At 38.4% G+C, this 16,103-nt stretch overlaps 1 protein-coding gene and 1 non-coding gene across 8 annotated transcripts in view; one reads left to right on the top strand and one right to left on the bottom strand.

Moving 5' to 3' along the window:
- WDR33 (WD repeat domain 33) overlaps window positions 1-16,103 on the bottom strand; it is a 111,468-nt gene that overhangs the window by 77,731 nt on the left and 17,634 nt on the right. The window lies entirely within an intron of this gene.
- LOC117801232 lies at window positions 12,890-12,997 on the top strand. Its single transcript, XR_004623761.1, has one exon. It is a non-coding gene; the product is annotated as a U6 spliceosomal RNA (small nuclear RNA).

The following is a 16,103-nucleotide window of genomic DNA, read 5'->3' as shown; positions in this document are numbered from 1 at the left end:
TTTGAGAGAGACAGAGACAGAAAGCATGAGCAGGGGGAGGGGCAGAGGGAGAAGGAGAAGCAGACCCCCTGTGGAGCAGGGAGCCCAAAGTGGGGCTCCATCCCAGGACGCTGAGATCATGACCTGAGCCAAAGGCAGCCACTTAACCAACTGAGACACCCAGGCGCCCCGAAACCAGAGTCTGTATTAACCATCATTCAAGTAACATCTTCCTTCATTAATACATACGCGTGTTTGTAAACTCATGTGTAGAGGCATATGGGAACAGCAGTATGCTTAATTCATTTGAATTATACTCTGGTTAATGCAACCTTCAACTAACATCTTTTATTATGGTGCCAGTTTGTAAACATATGTGTAGATACATAAGGAACAGCCATATGCTTGACTCACTGAAACCACACTGTGTATAAACCATCTTTCAAGTCACATCTTCTTTCATTTATATATATGTATTTGTAAATGTATACATAGAAGCATATGAAAATGGTTCTGTGCTTACCTCTTTGAAACTCTACTGCATATAAAGTGTCTTTCAAGTAACGTTTTCATTTATTAAAATATAAGTGTATGTAAACTTACATGCAGAAACATGTGAGAACAGCCATATGCTTATCTCACTGAACGTACACTGTGTAAAAATCTTCTTTCAAGCAACATCTTCTTTTATTAAGACACAAGTGTTCATAGACGTGTATGCGGAAGCATATAAAAAATAGACCCATCCTTAAAAAATAATTTAAAAAAGTAAAAACTATTAATTACTGAGAAACTCAATCCCACAAGGCAATTACAAGTGTTCAAAACTTGTTATCTCCTTACAAATCAATTTTTACTACTAACACTGATAACTGTTTCCCCTGAAGCACAGTGTACCTACATTTCCCTTCAAGAAAAATACCTGCCATATATTCCAGTTTGAATGCCATGACTTATCATTCTTTTCTTTTAAATTCATTTAATATATTGTAATGGACATTTTTTTAAAGCAGTATTCAGATTGGCTTCTTTCACTTAGCAGTATGTATCTGAGGTTCCACCATGTCTTTTCCATGAGTTGACAGCTCATTTCTTTTTAGCACTAATATCCCATTGTCTGCATGTACCACTTTGTTTATCACTGAAGCACATCTTGGTTGCTTCTAAATTTTAGCAATTATAAATAAAGTTCCTATAAATATTTATGTGCAGGTTTTTGTACAGTCATATTTTCAACTCATCTGGGTAAATACAAAGGAGCAGGATTGCTGGATCCTCTGTTAGGAGTACACTTAGTTTTGTAAGAAACTGACAACTATCCAAAGTGGCTATACCATACTGCATTCCTACCAGTAATGAACAAGAGTTCTTGTTGCTCCATATCCTCACCAGCATTTACTATTATCAGCGTTTTGGATTTGAGACATTCCAATAAGTGTAGTGGTATCTCGTTGTTTTAATTGACAGTTCCCTGATGATGTGTGATGTTAGGCATCTTTCCATATGCTTAACTGACATCTGTATATTTTCTTTGGTGAAGTGTCTGTTTAGATATTTTGCCCATTTTCTTTGCTTTAATGTAAGCTCTATGCCCAACATGGGGCTCATCTCACGACCCCAAGATCAAGAGCCACGTGCTTGGGGCACCTTAGGTGGCACGGTCGGTTAAGTGTCCAACTCTTGGTTTTTGCTCGGTCACGATCTCAGGGTCTTAGGATCAAGTCCTGCATCAGGCTCCATGCTTAGTATGGAGTCTGCTTAAGACTCTCTCTACCCCACCTCTCCTGCTTGCACACTCTCTCTCTCTTAAATAAAATACATAAATCTTTTTTTTTTAAAGATTTTATATATTTACTTGACAGAGAGAGAGAGATCACAAGCAGGGGGAGAGGCAGAGGGAGAGGGAGAAGCAGACTTCCCTGCTGAACAGGGAGCCTGATGTAGGGCTCAAAATCCAAGTACCCTGGGATCACGACCTGAGCTGAAGGCAGATGCTTAACTGACTGGGCCACCCAGGCACCCCTTAAATAAAATGAATAAAAAAATAAATCTTTAATCAAGTGCCCCTTGTCCATTTTTTAATCAAGTTAAGTTTTAAGAGTTCTTATATTTTTTAAAGATTTTATTTATTTATTTATTTATTTATTTATTTATTTAAGAGAGAAAGAGCACAAGCAGGAGGAGCAGCAAAGAGAGATGGAGAAGAAAGCTCCCTGCCGAGCAGGGAGCCCGATGCCAAGGCTCCATCCCAGGACTCTGGGATCATGACCTGAGCCAAAAGGCAGATGCTTAACCAACTGAGCTAACCAGGCACCCTGTTTTAAGAGTTCTTTGTATATTTTGGATAACAATCCTTTATCAGATATATCTTCTATAAGTATTATCTCCCAGTTTCTGGCCTGTCTTCTCATACTCTTAACTTATTTTTAAAATTACATTCACCAAAAAGTGAATTTTAGACCTTAGAACTTTAGAACATTTCTAAGTTTTGACAAAACGCACAGAATCACAGAATAACCACAATCAAGATGCAGAACCCTGTTATCAATTTCCTACTACCACCCCTAGTCCCTGGCAACCATGTTGTTTCTATTCCCATCACTGTTTCCCATCACTGTAGTTTTTGTTTTTTGTAGAATGTCATATAAACAGAATCACACATTGTGTACCCTTTTGAGACTGGCATTTTTTATTTAGCATAATACTTTTGAGATTCACCAATGTTGTTTCAAGTATCAATAATTCCTTTTTTTTGTTGAATTCTATGGATATACCACAGTTTGCTTATCCACTCACCAATTCAGGGACACTTGAATTGTCTATGGTACTTGGCAATTTGAACAAAATTACTACTGACAGTCATGTGTATGTAGTTTTTGTGTGAATGTTAAGTGTTCATTTTTCTTGGGTAAATATCTAGGACTGAAACTGTGGGGTCATGTAAGTTTATGTTTAACTTTATGGGAAAATGCCAAAAGATTTCCCAAAGTGGCTGTACCATTTTGCATTACTTACCACTAGCAACATATTAAAGTTCCAGTTACTCTACATCTTCATTAATACCTGATACTGTCAGCTAGGGAGAGAAGGGTTGTTTATCTTTTTTTTTTTAAAGATTTTATTTACTTATTTGACAGAGATAGAGGCAAGCAGGCGGAGTGAGAGAGGAAGAAGTAGGCTCACAGCGGAGAAGCCTGATGTGGGGCTCGATCCCACAACGCCGGGACCACGCCCTGAGCCGAAGGCAGACGCCTAACCGCTATGCCGCCCAGGCACCCCTGTTTTATTTCTTAAGTCATCCTAACAGATATATATAGTAGTATCTCACTGTGGTTTTTGTGTTTTAAGATTTTATTTTTTATTTATTCATTTCACAGAGGGAGCACAAGCAGGGAGAGGGGCAGAGGGAGAGGGAGAAGCAGAGTCCCCACTGAGCAGTGAGCCCAACATGGTGCTTGATCCCAGAACCCTGGGATCACAACCTGAGCCGAAGTCAGAAGTTTAAATGACTGAGCCACCCAGGTACCCCCAGAAATCTTTATCTAAACCAAAATTACAAAGATTTTTCTCCTTTGTTCACTTCCGCCAATTGTATCATTTTACATTTAGATCTCTGATCTATTTGAGTTCATTTCCACATTAGGTATACGGGATGGTTTGAAATTCGTTTTTCTCATATGGTGTCTAATTGTTCCAACTACATACGCTGAAAAAGACTATCTTTTTTCTACTGAAATCCTTTTACACCTTTGCTGAAATCAACTGACTGTTTTTTATGTGGGTCTACCTCAATATCTTGATTTCTGTAACTTTACAGAAAGTCTTAAAATCAGCTAGATTTCAGATCAGATTCTCCAACTATGTTGTTCTTTATCAAAAGTGATCTAGCAATTTGTGTTCTTTTGCCATTTTATAATTTTTAAAAGCAGCTAATTACCTATAAAAAATGTTGCTGAGATTTTGATCTGTATGGATCAATCTGAGGAGAAATTACATTTTAACAATACTCCATCTTCAAACGACAAACAGGTAATTCTCTGTAATTATTTAGGCCTTCTTTTTTTTTAAGATTTTATTTATTTATTCGACAGAGATAGAGACAGCCAGCGAGAGAGGGAACACAAGCAGGGGGAGTGGGAGAGGAAGAAGCAGGCTCATAGCAGAGGAGCCTGATGTGGGGCTCGAACCCATAACGCCGGGATCACGCCCTGAGCCGAAGGCAGACGCTTAACCTCTGTGCCACCCAGGCGCCCCTAGGCCTTCTTTGATTTGCTTCATCCATGTCTTGTAGTTTTAAGGCACACAGATTCTGCACATGCTTAGTCAGATTTATACTTGGCTTTGCTTCTACTTTAATGGAACTGTGTTTTACTTATTTCCATTCCCAGTTGTTCATTGCTAGTATAAAGAAATACAATTAATTTTTATACACTGTCCATTTATTCTGCAACCTTGTTAAATTCACATGTTGATCCCAGAAGTTTTCTTACAGATTCCTATACAGTTTTCTGCATAGGCAATCATGTGATATGCAAATACAGGCAATTTCTTTCTTTCTTCTAAAAGCTCTTTTTTTTTTTTAAGATTTTATTTATTTATTTGACAGAGAGAGAGACAGCCAACGAGAGAGGGAACACAAGCAGGGGGAGTGGGAGAGGAAGAAGCAGGCTCCCAGCAGAGGAGCCCGATGTGGGGTTCGATCCCAGAATGCCAGGATCATGCCCTGAGCCAAAGGCAGACACTTAATGACTGAGCCACCCAGGCACCCCTAAAAGCTTTACTTCTTTTTCTTGCCTTATTGCACTGTTCTCAGTCTTAAGGGAGAAAGCATTCAGACTTTCACTATTAAGTATTCTTTTAAGTATGACATAAGCTATAGATTTTTATAGATGTCCTTCATCATGTGAAAGAAAAACCCTTCTATTCCTAGTTTGTAAGAATTTTTATCAAGAAAGTATTAAGAGGGATGCCTGGGTGGCTCAGTCAGTTAAGCATCTGCCTTCAGCTCAGGTCATGATCCCAGAGCCCTGGGATCAACCCCATGTCAGGCTCTTGGCTCTGTGGGGAGTCTGCTTCTCCCATTCCCTCTGCCTGCCCCCCCAATGCTCTCTGTCTTTCTCTCAAATAAATGACGAAAGAAAAGAAAGAAAAGAAAAGAAAAGAAAAGAAAAGAAAAGAAAAGAAAAGAAAAGAAAAGAAATTAAGAATTTTGTCAGGGACACCAGGCTGGTTCAGTCAGTTAAGCAGCTGCCTTCGTCTCAGGCCATGATTCTGGGGATCCCAGGATCTCACGGGTCCAGGATGAAGCCCCACATCGGGGCTCCCTGTTCAGGAGGGAGCCTGCTTCTCCCTCTCCTCCCTGCTCGTGCTCTCTCGCTATCTCTGTCTCTCTGTCTCTCTCTCTTAAATAAATAAAATCTAAAAAAAAAGAATTTCGTCAAATGCTAATTCATCTACATAAATGATCATATGGCTTTTCTTAGTCTATTAATATGGCGAATTAGCCTGACTTTCAAATGTAGAACACCCCTGTATCCCCAAAATAAATCCCATTTGGTCATGACATATCATCCTTTTTATATATTGTTGAATTTAATTACTAACATTTTGTTGTGACTTTTACATCTATGCTCATGAAGTATACTGGTGTAGTTTTCTTTTCTTGTAGTTTTCTTTTCTTTCATTCCTGATATTGTTAACTTGGGCTCCTCCTCCTCGATCCACGCCCTGCCTCTATTTGAAAAGTCTGTCACCCTTCCAAGTAAAAAATAGGTTCCACAGAAAAACTGAGTATTAACATGACAAAATTTCCTCAAGGGAACTGCCAATATTTCTGTAAGTAGCAAAAGTGCTTTATCCACACTTCCCAATTCATCACACACTATGCATTAGTCCGCTTGGCTTGCCACAATACACTAGCACAGACCGAGAGGCTTGAATAAAAATGTCTTTTCTCACAGTTCTGGAGACTGAAAATCTGAGACCAGGGTGCCAGCATAGTCAGGTTCGTGGCTTAGGGACACCCACCTTCTTGCTTTGTCCTCATAGGGCAGAAAGAGCACGTTCTCTGGTATCTCTACTTATAATGGCGCATCAGGAGGCCCCTATCTTCATTCCCTCATTTAAACCTAATTATCTCCTAAAGCCCAGATCTCCAAATCCCATCATATTAGTGGTTAGGGTTTCAACATATGAATTTTACAAAGACATGATTCAGTCCACAGCATGCTATATTTAAAAAAATACATACTCAAGGTAGGTGGGAGGATGGGTGACTTAAGTGATGGGGTTTAAGGAGTACATGATGAGCACTGGGTGACGTATGGAATAGCTGAATCACTATATTATACACCTGAAACTAATGTAACACTGTATGTTAACTATACTTGAACTAAAATAAATTAAAACATATACTCAAGAGTTGACATATAATTAAATTATTTGTAATGCTTCAACACTGACATTTCAAGAGAAATTGGCTTTTTTCTTCTCAACCACCAGTGTGAGGTGGTAGTAAACACAGAATGACTATTAGTATAGTTTGGTACCACTGCCCTGAACCAGGCTAAGGAGCCAGTAGTTTTATCCATTACTACTTTCACACTGTAAGTACAAATGCCAACACAGTAAAAGGCCTAATAATATCTTAGTATAATTATGAAAATAGTTTTGAGGGGCGTCTGGGTGGCTCAGTCATTATAAGCACCCACTTCGGTTCAGGTCATGATCTCAGGGTCCTGGGATCAAGCCCAAGTCAGGCTCCAAGCTCAGCAGAAGTCTGCCTGTCCCTTTCCCTCTGCCCACGCCAACCCCCACCACTCATACACTCTCTCTCAAACAAATAAAATCTTTAAAAAAAAAGAGAAAGAAAAAAGAAAGTAGTTCTGACCTCAGTTTTAAAACTCACCACTGCCATCAGAGTTAAATTCAAATAACTAGCACAGAAAAAATTTTCACAAACAACGAAGTATATTAGCAATTTAAGGTATTATTACAAATTATTCACAAGTGCTATAACCAATACTAAAAACTTGACCTATTCCTAAACTTTCCTAATTCACCTATGAAAATGACAAAAACTATGCTTTCAACCTGATAAATAAAAACCTTAGAAGGAAATGGAAAAATCTACAGCATCTAAAAAAGAATAAATTAATAAAACTATCTCGGTTGGTTATCTTGGTTGTGATGAAACAAACAAATGAATTAATAAAGCAGGCCAGGGACGCCTGGGTAGTGCAGTCGTTAGGCGTCTGCCTTCGGCTCAGGGCGTGATCCCGGAGTTATGGGGTCGAGCCCCACATAGGGCTCCTCCGCTGGGAGCCTGCTTCTTCCTCTCCCACTCCCCCTGCTTGTGTTCCCTCTCTCGCTGGCTATCTCTGTCAAATAAATAAATAAAAAATCTTTTAAAAAAATAAAAAATAAAAATAAAGCAGGCCAGTGGTCCTACAAACACACTCATGTTTAGTGTGTATAATAGCTTATACACTTAACAAAAAAAATATACCAGAAACATAACCAGTGACGGTATCTTGGGAAGGGAATTTGATGACTTAATGTAAAGATGAGAAGAAATTTAGTCAATACCTTTTAATTTTAGACCACCTATTAAATGTTTTACCGCCCCCAAAATAAATGAAGTTTGTTTCACTGGTAATATTTAATGTTTTGGTACATTAAAAACTCAATTTAAAACACTGTAAAATTTCACCCTCTTATTCAACTTGGAAAATAGAAGCCAAAATTCAGTTTTGTTTTTAAGAATGTACTTTTCTATTTCAGCATATATATAACCTTTCTAAAGCAATAACTCCATCTCTTTTAATGAATAAATATTATTCATTTATAGGGGCACCTGGGTGGCACAGCGGTTGAGCGTCTGCCTTCGGCTCAGGGCGTGATCCCGGCGTTATGGGATGGAGCCCCACATCGGGCTCCTCTGCTATAAGCCTGCTTCTTCCTCCCACTCCCCCTGTTTGTGTTCCCTCTCTTGCTGGCTGTCTCTATCTCTGTCAAATAAATAAATAAAATCTTTTTTAAAAATAAATAAATAAATATTATTCATTTATAAATGACAAAAATATAAATTCAGTTGCTTATTCTATGTTGGATTAAGATTTCAACCAAAAACCTGGGATAGTTTTAACTGGAAGCTCTGTAAGACTGAAAAACAACATGCCTGTTATCCATATGATAGGTCTCTCCAAATGGAGAATTCAATCCAATACAGTATTTCTGGAGAACTGATTATCAGTTTCACCATTACATTATTTCAAATACACAAACAAGGTGCGTCTGGGTGGCTCAGTCATTAAGCGTCTGCTTTCGGCTCAGGACGTGATCCCAGAGTCCTGGGATTGAGCCCCACATCAGGCTCCTCTGCTGGGAGCCTGCTTCTTCCTCCCCCATTCCCCCCGCCTGTGTTCCCTCTCTCGCTGGCTGTCTCTCTCTCTGTCAAATAAATAAATAAAATCTTAAAAAAAAAAAAAAAACACAAGGCAAAAGCCTAACATCTAATCTATTTGGAATACTTTTTTCTTTAAATACTTTTAACTAAAATTAATTTTACCTTTTTTAAGATTTATTTACTTGAGAGCAAGCAAGTGCAGGAGCACAAGTGGGGGATGGGCAGAGGGAGCAGGAGACAAATGGACTCCTTACTAAGCAGGGAGTATGACACAAGGCTTGATCCCAGGACCTGGAGACCATGACCTGAGCTGAAATCAAGAGCTGGACACTCAACTGACTGAACCTCCCACCACGCCCGAAAATTAATTTTAAATGGAAAATACAACTGCCAAAAAAAAAGCTGTCCTTTCACATGTGCTTATGCAATACTGAGAGGAAAGGAGGAAAGGGAGACTTATTCTAAATTACGAGACTAAAGAGACATAACTAACCTTGATGGAACCCTGATTTTTTTTTTTTTTTAAGATTTTGAGAGAGAGAGCACAAGCAGGGGGAGCAAGAGAGGGAGAAGGAGAAGCAGGTTCCCTGCTGAGCAGGGAGTCAAACCGTGGAGCTCGATTCTAGTACCCTGGGATCATGACCTGAGTAGAAGGCAGATGCTTAACCGACTGAGCCACCCAGGTGCCCCGGAACACTGATTTAAAAAAAAAAAAATTGTTAAACAAGTGTCAGCAAGGATGTGGAGAAAAGGGATATCTTGTGCACTGTTGGTGTTAATGTGAATTGGTGCAGCCACTACGGAAAACATTACAGAGGTTCCTCAAAATATTAAAAATAGAACTACTCTACGATCCAGCAATTCTACTTGAGTATTTCTCTGAAGAAAACAAAACTACAGTTCAAAAAGATATGCACCCCATGTTTACAACCTCCCATGTGTCCATCAACAGATAAACGGACAAAGAAAGTGTGTGGGGGGAGTGAATAAGCAATGCAGTATTATTTAGCCATAAAAAAAGAATGAAATTTTGCCATTTTTGACAACACAGATGGACCCTGAGTGCATTATGCTAAGTGAAATAAGTCAGAGAGAAAAAGAAATACTGTATAGATGAAACTTACATGTGGAATCTAAAAACAAAAACAGCCACATGCATAGACTTAAGATAACAGATTGGTGGTTGCCAAAGGGTGGGGGATGGAGGTGGGAGGCATAGGTGAAGGAGATCAAGAGGTAAAAAACTTCTAGTTATAAAATAAGTAAGTCATTGAGATGGAATGGACACTATGGTGACTCTAATTAATAACTCTGTACTGCAGGGCACCTGGGTGGCTCAGTCGGTTAAGCGTCTGCCTTTGGTTCAGATCATGATCCCAGGATTCTGTGATCAAGCCCGAAATTGGGCTCCTTGCTCCTCCCCCTCTGCCTGCTGCTCCCCCTGCTTGTGCTCTCTCTGTCAAATAAATAAATAAAATCTTTAAAAAATAATAATACTTTATTGCACATTTGAAAGTAGCTAAGAGAGTAGATCTTAAAAGTTTTCATCACAAGGAAAAAAAAACTTTGTGACTATGTAAGATGATAGCTGTTAACTAAATTTGTGGTGATCATTCTGCAATATATACAAATATCAAATCATTATATTGTACACATGAAATTGATATACTATGTCAAGTATACCTCAATTTTTAAAATACAGTGCAAAAAAAGTTATACAAAATAATTCATTGAATTTATACAGTTCAATTAGGTAAATTGGGTAAATAAAATTAGGCAAATAGAATTTATCTAGCTACATTAAATAAGCAGAATAACTATTAACTAATATTAGGCAATTATTGCTAATTCTTTTTTCTTACTGCTACTATAGTAAAGAAAATCTCTATTTCTACCGATGATGAACAGAGGTTTTTATTTTTTCATTTTTTAAAATTATTTATTTTTTATTATTATGTTCAATTAGTCGACATATACTACATCATTAGTTTCTGATGCAGTGTTCAATGATTCATTAGTTGCATATAACACCCAGTGCTCATCACAACACGTGCCCTCCTTAATACCCATCACCTGGTTACCCTCTCTGTTCTGGAACTGAAGAGGAACTGAAATCTCTAATGAAGCTGCTGTGTGTATTGTGAATATTTGGATGGTTTACCTTTAAAACACATCTCATTGCTGCATATTTGAATTGTTTTAAAACACATCCTACTAAAACTCAAATTGTACTGATCATCGTTGTACAGAAAGCTTTAAGTCAAAAGAATCTTTGCTGCTTTGGGGGGAAAAACACTTCTTCCTGGCTCTATTTTAGTTTTCTTGATTATTAATAAAAGGCTAAATACTGGGGGTGCCTGGGTGGCTGGGTCGGTTAAGCATCTGCCTTCAGCTCAGGTCATAATCCCACAGTCCTGGGATAGAGCCCTGCATGGGGCTCCCTGCTCAGTATCCCTACTGTTTCTCCTTCTCCCCCGCCACTCCTAGTGCCTGTGCATTCTTTCTCAAATAAATAAAATCTTTACAAAAAATAAAATAAAAATAAAAGGTTAAATATTTTTTTCCATTTTATTAACCACTTTTACTCCCACCTCTATGCACATTTACATTCTTTTTTCAAGTCTCTTGTGTACGGCTTTGCGGAATAAATGTATAGTTAGGTCTTTGTCATTTGCCCATTATGACTAGAATCAGGGGGAAAAGAAATCAGTACACAGTTCAGCTGTTTGGATTTTGAATGAAAAAGCATACTTCTTATATCTCCACAGTTAACAACAACAACAAAAAAAAAAAACAGCACAATAGGAAAAATAGTTTATGGTTTCCCTTTGCTCAAACTAGAATGGATCTTCATTCAAAGATTCCCCATTTACAAATTTGCCTACTTGGTAAAATTTATCTGTAGCCCCAAATCTTTGGCATCATTTGTAGACACACAGAGTGTAAAGAAAAACTTGAAATGACCCAGAGCTCAAGTTCCCAGCTGAGGTCTAACCTGGCAATGCTCTGCCTTCTTATTTCAGCTGTTGTACTGTAAACAAGTGTCCTTTTTGCAATCTACTGAGTGTCATGTTTCTCACATTTTTGTACTTTTTTTTTAAATTTCACTGCTTAAAATGGTCTCCAAGCGTTGTGCTGAAGTGCTGTCTAGTGTTCTAAGCTCTAGAAGGTAGTGATCTGCCTTATGGAGAAAGAACACTTACATAAGCTTGGTTCAGACATACGGTGTAACTAGTACTACTGGCCATGAATTCAATGTTAATGGATCAACAATATGCATTAAATAAGGTATCTTTAAACAGAAGCACACACAATACTTTGTCTCTATTGGCTTTACTGCCAATGTCACGAGAGGCTCAAAGGAATCTAACTTTGTACTTCCCCTAGGAAAAACCATTCAGTATTTGCTAATTCAGTGTCTGCAACATCACAGAATATAACTGCCAGGAATAACAAGAATCAACTGGAGTTGGGAATACTTACACTATTCAACGGGGAAAAGAATAAAACTGGATGGACAGACAGGGCAAGGATGGTCTCATTCTCTTTCTAATCTCCTTCACTTGCAGTGCTCAAGTCACATCTTAGAAGCAAGTTCACGATATAAAGCAAAGGGGTGCCTGGATGGCTCAATCAGTTAAGCGTATGCCTTCAGTTCAGGTCATGATCCTGGGGTCCTGGGATTAAGCCACTTCCTGCTCAGTGGGAAGCCTACTTCTACCTCTCCTTCTGCAGCTCCCCCTGCTTGTGCGTGCTCTCTCTCTCTCTCAAATAAATAAATAAATAAATAAAACCTTTGGGGGGAAAAGATATACAGCAAAGTTGTACCACTCTAACACTATTTTAACACCTATTTGCATACCTCCACAGAACACCTAAGTCTTGGGGGTAGGCGGTACAGTATCACTAGAATACAAAGAACAAGAAAGTAGGAAAGCTAACTTGGACTCTATTTAAGGCTCTGATACCTTCCTCACCTATGCTGGAGAAATTTTTGACATTTTGATCTCTAAAAGGAAGGAATAAGATTAAAGAACCACTAGGGGTACCTGGGTGGCTCAGTCAATTAAGTGTCTGCCTTCAGCTCAAGTCATGATCTCGGAGTCCTGGGATCAAACCCACATCGAGCTCCCTGATCAATAGGGAGCCTGCTTCTCCCTCTTCTTCTGCCCCTCCCCACTGCTCATGCACTCTCGCTCTATCTCAAATAAAATCTTTTTAAAGAACAGATTTCAGAAAACCATTCTATGATTTAATAGAGACCAATGTAGACAAAAAAAATATTGTTTTGCAAAAAGTCTTTCAGTCAAGTTCAGAGGCATAAGAAACCAGAGAAATAAGTAATAACTTCTACATATCTATAACATGAAATTGTATATAATCACTAAAAATCCTGAAATATTTTAAACTACATGATCCAATGTTAAGTGGAAAAATCAGATTATAAATAATTACAATTACTTTAAAAGAACCATATACTTTTGTGCAAAATCCAAAAAATGGGTGCTTGCTTCAGCAGTACATACACTCAAACTGGAAAAATAACACAGAAGATTAGTATGGTCCCTGCACAAGGATGACATGCAAATTTGTGAAACGTTCACAAAACAAAACCAAACAAAAAAAGCTCCCCAAAATGGAAAGAAACATATAAGAAAAGTAACAAAGCATGGGAGGTTACAGTAAAATTTGGCTATCTTCTTTATACCTTCGGTTTTTCCAAGCCATCCATGGCAGATATGGATTTTTATAAGAAGGTAGGAGTGATGTTTGTCTTTTTAAAATACTCTTCTAAAATCTCTAACTTTGCCAGATACTCTCACAACCATTGTTAGTATATTCCTATACTGATGTTCTAAATTATTTTTGTTAATTTATGCTTATTTATTGTGCTCAATTTATTCAGCAGTCTTTGCACTTCCAAAATATACTATGCATAAGCCTAGAAAACATGTATCGCACTGGTAAAAAAGCCACATGGCTATCTTTCTGCCTAAACTGCAAATTCCATGTTAAGCAAGGACTGAATGTTTTTATTTTTTCTTAAAGATTTTATTTTGAAGAGAGCGCGCATGCGCAGTGGGGGAGAGGCAGAGGGAGAACCAGGCTCCCCTCTGGGATCAGCACCTGAGCCAAAGGCAGACGCTTAATTGAGCCACCCAGGCACTGCACGACTGAATGTTTTTAATCTCTGTGTTTCCAGTGCCTTTCATACAGCCTGGCACATATAAAAATTGTCACAGATATACATTAAAATACATACTAACAGAAAATCACCATTGGAACACCTAAAAATACTTGCTGCATACAGGTTCTACCAATGGATGCTAAAATTAGTGGGCAAAAGTTTAAGAACAGTATATTTACATAATTTCAAAGTATCTCCTCCAAGATATTTATTAGTTACAAAGGAAAAAATATTAACTATGCAGTAGAGAGGATCAGCAAAGTATCTGCTCACAGAACATTAATTTTTCTGTTTGTATATTACAAGAAATGAGCTAAGAGAATTTCCACCAAATTGAAAGGGTATGTTCCAGATAGTCTAAACTTAAAATACAGAATATGTGTTGCACATACAAAATAAACATTGGGGGGGAGGAGACAATCCTTAAGATACACAAAGAGATAAAGTTCATTCGCCAGAATAACTGTAACAGACAATTAATGTTAACAGCACTCTTAACTATCCATCAAGAGACATGTCTTCTTTGTTAAGACTCTTGGACAGAGAAAGCAAATGGTGGTTTCAACTACTGCTCAACAGGTTGGCAGAGCACAGAGACTTGATTTGCTATTGAAATACTTTTGTGAGAATTTTTTTTTAATTTTATTTATTTGCGAGAGGGCGAGAGTGAGACAGCACAAGTGGGGTGAATGGCAGAGGGAGAAGCAGATTCTCCACCAAGCAGGGAGCCGACGTGGGGCTTGATTCTGAGTCTCCGAGATCATGACCTGAGCGGAAGGCAGACGCTTAACCAACTGAGCCACCCAGATGCCCCCTGAGAATGTCTTAAAAAGAGAGTGTATGAGGGCACCTGGGGGGCTCTGTTGGTTAACCTCCGACTCGATTTTGGCTCAGGTCATGATCTCAGAGTTGTGAGAGGAAGCGCCCATGCTGGGCTCCACAAAGGGGAGGCAGTCTGCTTGTCTCCCTCTCTCTCTGCCCCTCCCCCCATTAACGTGTGCAGCGGCAAGCGTACAAGATCTAAAATAAATCTTAAAAAAAGGGGGGGGGCGCCTGGGTGGCTCAGTGGGTTAAGCATCTGCTTTCGGCTCAGCAGGGAGCCTGCTTCTCCTTCTGCCCCGTCCCCCTGCTTACGCACTCTCTCTCTCTCAAGTAATTTTTTAAAATCTTTAAAAAAAAAAAAAAGATTTTCAAAATTTTTAAAGAAAGTGTATGTATGAAAAATTAAAAACCAGGACGACAGCTCTAAATAAACAAGACCAAGGAAACAACCAAATGGAACACATAAACCTTGATTATTAGGTCCTGGGGTTTGAAAAAAACGTCTATCAAAGACCATTTGAACATAGACCAGATATTACACAGTAATAGGGAATTATGGCAAATTTTCTTAGATGTGATACTGCATGTTGCTATTGCATGCTGAATGAAGCATTATGTATCGTGATGTCTGCAATTACCCTCAAATTGTTAAAAAAATATGTATATACGTATGTATGAATGCAGAGACAGAATGTTATGGGTTGAATTACATTCCCTCCTCAAAATCCGTATGTTGAAGTCCTAACCCTTAGTACCTTATTGGGGAATAGGGACATTGCAGAAGTCATTAGTTAAGATGAAGTCATATGGAATAGGATGAGTCTGTAATTCAACAGGACTGGTGTCCTCATAAAAAGGAGAAATTTGGACACACATAAAGAATGGAGTTACACTGACACAAGCTAAGGAACTACCAGAAACTAGGAGAGGGGCCTGGAACAGACCCTTTCCTAACACCGTCAGAGGGAACAAGGCCCTACTGACACCTTGATCTCAGCCACCTGATCTTCAGAATTGTAAGACACTAAGTGAACACTGTTTAAGCCACTCAGTTGTGTTATGGCAGCCCTAGCAAACTAAGAGAAAAACAAAATACCGTAAAATTTTAACAAATGTTGAATCTAGGAGCCAAGCATATGGTATTTATTAACTTCTTCCAAAATTTGTGTATATCTAAAATGTTTAATACCTTAGGTAATGCCTTAGAAATGTGTGAATATTCTGTTTTCCAGTAATCAACCCTTTAGTAGCCATTGATAACATTTATCTGAGTAAAAGGAACTTTATCCATATCCGAAAATAACTTGCTGGGATTCTGACTGGGAGCACATTGAATCTACACATCAAATTGGAAAGAACTGACATTTTGACAATATTGCATGCTCCTGTCCATGCAAACGGAAATATTTTTCCATTTATTTAGGTATTCTTTGATTTCTTTCAAAGAGTTTTACAGGAAACTCCAAAGAGTTTTCCTCATGTAGATCTTGTATACTTTTTTTAGATGAAACCTAAGTTGTGTTTTTTCGGGGGGGGGGGGGGCGGAGTACTAATACAGATGGCACTGCTTTAATTCCAGACTGGAATTGTTCGTTGCTGGTATATGAGAAGGCAATTGGCTTTTGTGTATTTACCTTGTATTGTGAAACCCTGCTACAATCACTTATTAGTTACAGAAGATTTTTGTTGATTCATGAGATTTTCTAC

The sequence above is a fragment of the Ailuropoda melanoleuca genome, chromosome 2 (genome assembly GCF_002007445.2).
Source record: "Ailuropoda melanoleuca isolate Jingjing chromosome 2, ASM200744v2, whole genome shotgun sequence".
Lineage (NCBI taxonomy): Eukaryota > Metazoa > Chordata > Mammalia > Carnivora > Ursidae > Ailuropoda > Ailuropoda melanoleuca.
Note: the sequence above shows the minus strand (reverse complement) of the source record. Positions and strands in the feature narration are given on the sequence as shown.